We start from the raw sequence: 4311 nt of genomic DNA, 5'->3' as shown, positions 1-4311 counted from the left end.
GGGGCGGGCTGCTGGCGGGACAGCTCTGGAGACGCAGGCCTTAGTGGGTTTAAAAAACGACTGGAGGAAAATCGGAGCAGGGGGAGGTGTCCTGAGGTTCCAGGCGTGTCCCTGTGCTGGGCTCAGCAGGGAGCCCTGACTGCCAGGTGTTTGGGGATTCACCCCTACGAAGATGTCCCCAGCGTTTAATAGCGTGTTTTTCACTTGAGGAGCCAACAGGAGAGGTTTTAATAGAAGTAATTCATCGGGCAGCTGATGGAATAAGTTGCCCAGGGAAGCTGTGGCTGCCCCATCCCTGGAAGTGTTCAAAGCCAGGTTGGATGGGGCTTGGACCAACCTGGACTAGTGGGAGGTGTCCCTGGCCGTGGCAGGGGGGTTGGAACGAGTTGATCTTCAAGGTCCCTTCCAACCCAATCCGTTCTGAGAGTCTCTGTGAGCTGTACAGACTTTGCAGCTGGGAGCACTGGTGCAGGGACAACCTGCAGCAACTGGCAGGGGAGATTTGTTCCCCCTCTACAGCAAACAGCATCTGCACTTGTCAAGTTTTACATTCAGGTAGCCCAGCGAGCAAATATTTTCTGGTTCCAAGTGATTTAAACAAGGATCAGAAAAGTAAAGATGGGAAACATAAAAAGCCTTTGAAAAAAAGTCAGATTGAACCTGATTTTATAGCTCTTGGGATCAGCTTCCTGGGCCTGACCGTGCCCTGCTTCCACATGGGGTCTAGGACAAACAGAGAACTCCATGCAGGACAACACAGCTCACTTGATGTAGTTGCCCTTATCTCAGTTAATTTCATATAATCTCCCAGCATCTCTTTGCTGTGATTTGAATCTTTGTATTTCAAGTTGGATGTAGTTGGCTTTATCTCATCACCAACTTTATCTCATCACTGCCTTTATGGCAGGGTTAATTTTCTGTGTTGACCCATGTAGCCCTGGCCACACAGAGTTGTCCCATTCCATTCCAGATGCCTCCCCCATGGACAGGGGTGCTCTGGTGCTCAGCTCTCTGGGAAGCAGAGATCCCAGAGCCACACAGGACTGGGTGGGCCTACCCATGGGTGCCCAGATGAGGAAAAGTGTTCACATCTGCACCCAGATCTGCATTCAGAGATGGTCTGACTGAAGGTGAAGCAGATGACTGCAGATGCATGAGGGAGGCTCCTTGTAACAGCCCTGCTAGTGTTGATTGCACAGTCCAAAGGCCTGATAGCCTGTTTAAATATTGAAGGGGATGCTTTTAAAATATACATTGGTGCGACTGCTGTAATTCCAGCCAAGGGCTCCAGTGACACTGGCTGTGGTGACTGTGGGTGACCCGTCTGGGAAGGAGCAGTGGGGATGGTGAAGGGTGTGTGGGCAGCCTGAGCCAGGCAGAGTGGGTTTCTCCCCAAGGGGCTGCCACAATCCTCCTCCACAGGGCAGCCTGGAACAGATGGAAGTCAGAGGTGAGGCAATGGGCAAACCTCCACTCATGGGGGAACAGGCTGAAATAACCAGATGAACTTCTTAAAAACAAAAACCCAAAACAAAACCCCAGCGGTTCAAAATCCAGCTCTGCCCCCAGTCCCAGGGCAGATAGGCTGCTCCCAGTCCCTCCAGGCTGTGTGTGGGATGGGGCTTTCTCCATTCCCTGGGACAAATTCTTCCCTCGCTCCATGCCTTGCAACAGTCCTGGTGTGTCTGCAAGAGAACTGCATGTCCTGCAAAATGTTCCTGATCCCTGAATGTCCATCCCTGACCAGGCTGTCCCAGCTGCTAAGGACAGTCCTGAGGACCTTCCCAGGCTGGGATGAGCAAGAAGGAAGGCACCCATGCAAGGATTGCACCCTCTAGCCTGGTCAGGAAAGATGCTCAGGCCATGGTGGGATCAGTGCCAGAGATTATGCGTATTTGCTTTGAGAAATCCACCAGATTTAGTTCTTTAATGGGTAATTAACATTCCAGCTGTTCCTTGGTAATAGCCTGTGCAGCCCATGGGAAAGCCACAGACTCCATGACGCTGCAGGCAGATTTCATAACTCAGCCCATGACTGAACCAAAAGGGAGCTTGGTAGCCAAGGAAAACGAAACCACTGCTCTTGACCTTGTCTCCTGCCTGGGCTTTGGCCCTGGTGTCAACCAGTCCTGGCTGAGAGGGGTCAGTGGTAAATGACCAGCTTGACCTGCAAAGCCCTCAGCTCCCTACTTCCTGCAAGTAGGAATTTTTGGCTCTCATATGTCACCGTTTCCATGGCTGCATCTTGTTCCCACGAGCCACTGGTCTGGTGTCCTTACTGGTGGCCTTGAAACAGGGGCTGGAGCTGGAAGAGGCCAAAACTCTCCCCGGAGGATGAACCCTTGCTTTCTGCCTGGTCTGGAGCAGGGTCTGCAGTCTGGGCTCTTGCAGGGCTGGTGGGCGACAGCTCCAGGCCCCTCAAAACGGCATCTTTCCTCTAATAACCCTGGCAAAGAGAAACTCAGGACCCTAAATGAAGCCATTCACAGGTAAACAAACAAACAAACAAACAAACAAAACTACAAACAAAACCAGACAAAACAAAGAAGAAAGCTTTTCCATTCATATTTAAGCCTGTTTTTAGTTTCAGAAAGGCAGTTTGTGCATGCACACATGTGAAACGATGTGTTGGAAACAAGTGTAAGAAGATTTAAAAAAAAAGAAATCTCCAAGGCTGAAGTTAAAGCACTTAAAGAATTGGCAGAAACTTCAAGAGCCCGTTTCTGGCCTTAATGAAGCTCATGGAAGTGCTGCCATGGACTTCAAGGAGACCATAATTTGGCTGTAACTCAGTAGGGAGCTGACGGTGTTGATTAATAAATTGGAGACAACGTGGAGAAAAGCCACAGAACTTCTTTCTGACAGATGTGCTGAAGAAGAGCCTGTAAGTTAAAGCGTGCAGGAAAAGAACTGGTTTCCTTTGTGTTTGCAAACAGAAGACTAGGGGGAGATGTGGGGGTGGAAAGCTACCTGATACTCATGTAAAATGGTAGAGCTGGTATTAATAAATACCAGTGCTTTTCTGAGCAGCCTTCTGTTTCCAGTGAGTAGGTCATTCTTTATTTCTAAAAAATAAATAAATAATGTATTAGCAAATGCCAGACCGAGCATTCAACAAATTCCTTTTCCTCAGCAGCAATCATTCAGTGGAAAACTTTACTGCTGGAGCTTGCGGATCCTGCAGCTTGTCCTTGGGCTTTGGTGCGTGCCTTTGATTACTCATCGCTGGCTTGATGCTCGATGATTTGTGCATGAACCTCCTCTGCTAAAACTCAGAGGGAGGTTTGCGTGGCCTCTGAAAGCTGCTCCCGCTGCAGAGATGTTTTCAGGCTGAGTTTGCAAATCATTCAAGGCTGGAAAAAAAAGTTATATATATATGTATATCCCTTGAATACCCTTTACAGCAGTTCATAGTTGAAAACCTTCCTGTTTGTCCCTTTCTGTTTTCTGAGCTTTCAAGTGATTTTGGCTTAGGCAAGATATTCAGAAGATCTTCAGAGAAAAGGCTTGTGGGGGAAGTGAAATGTGTAAGGATAAGATGTCTTTGACTTCAATGAATGCTTTGGAGTACGTTAGAAAATTTGAAGCTGTAATTGTCTGCAATTCTTTGTGTCTTCTTCCCTACAATTTCCTTTCTTCTTTTATTTTTGTTTGTTTATCTGCCTGTTTGATTTGATTGAAGTTGCTTCCTTGCCTCCTCTTAGGTCGGAATCTCTCCCCGAGCATTCTGCCACAGCCAAACCCGACAGACCTCGGGTCACATCTCCTCCCCGGGGGCTGGACGTGGAGCCCAGAGGGGTTTCCTTCACGCACGACATCCCTTCTCACGCAGGCGGTGAGAAGGACCCAGGCATCCCTCGCTGGGGTGGAACACGAGCTCCCTGCCCCTGGCCTGGAACGTGTCTGCACACGCAGGCAGAGCCCCCGGCAGCCTTTGCAGGGACAGGAGCAAAGCAGCTGAGCTACGTCAAGGCTGATTTCTCCCTTCTTTGAGGAATGAAGAGAATTTTGTATGTGTGCTCACGGGCCCAGGGGCAGCCAGCCCGTGACTCGGATGTGTGCCTGGAGCTGGAGCCGGGGTGGGAAAGCTGAAATGATGCAACGAACCAGGGCTTCAAAATCACACCCAGCTTCTGCAGCTGGGGAGGAGGAAGGGGGCAACCTCGGGTGTGTGTAGCTTAAAAAATCTGACTCGAAGGGCACACACACACTGGGAGAAAGGGCTCTGCGTAGGAGACACAGTCCTGGCACCCCAGATGCACCAAAGGTGCTGCCTGGCCTTAAAATGCTGGACAACCTGTTGTGGTTGCC

The sequence above is a fragment of the Chaetura pelagica genome, unplaced genomic scaffold (assembly GCF_000747805.2).
Source record: "Chaetura pelagica isolate M959 unplaced genomic scaffold, ChaPel_1.0 scaffold356, whole genome shotgun sequence".
Taxonomy (NCBI): Eukaryota; Metazoa; Chordata; class Aves; order Apodiformes; family Apodidae; genus Chaetura; species Chaetura pelagica.
This window is presented reverse-complemented; position numbering follows the sequence as displayed.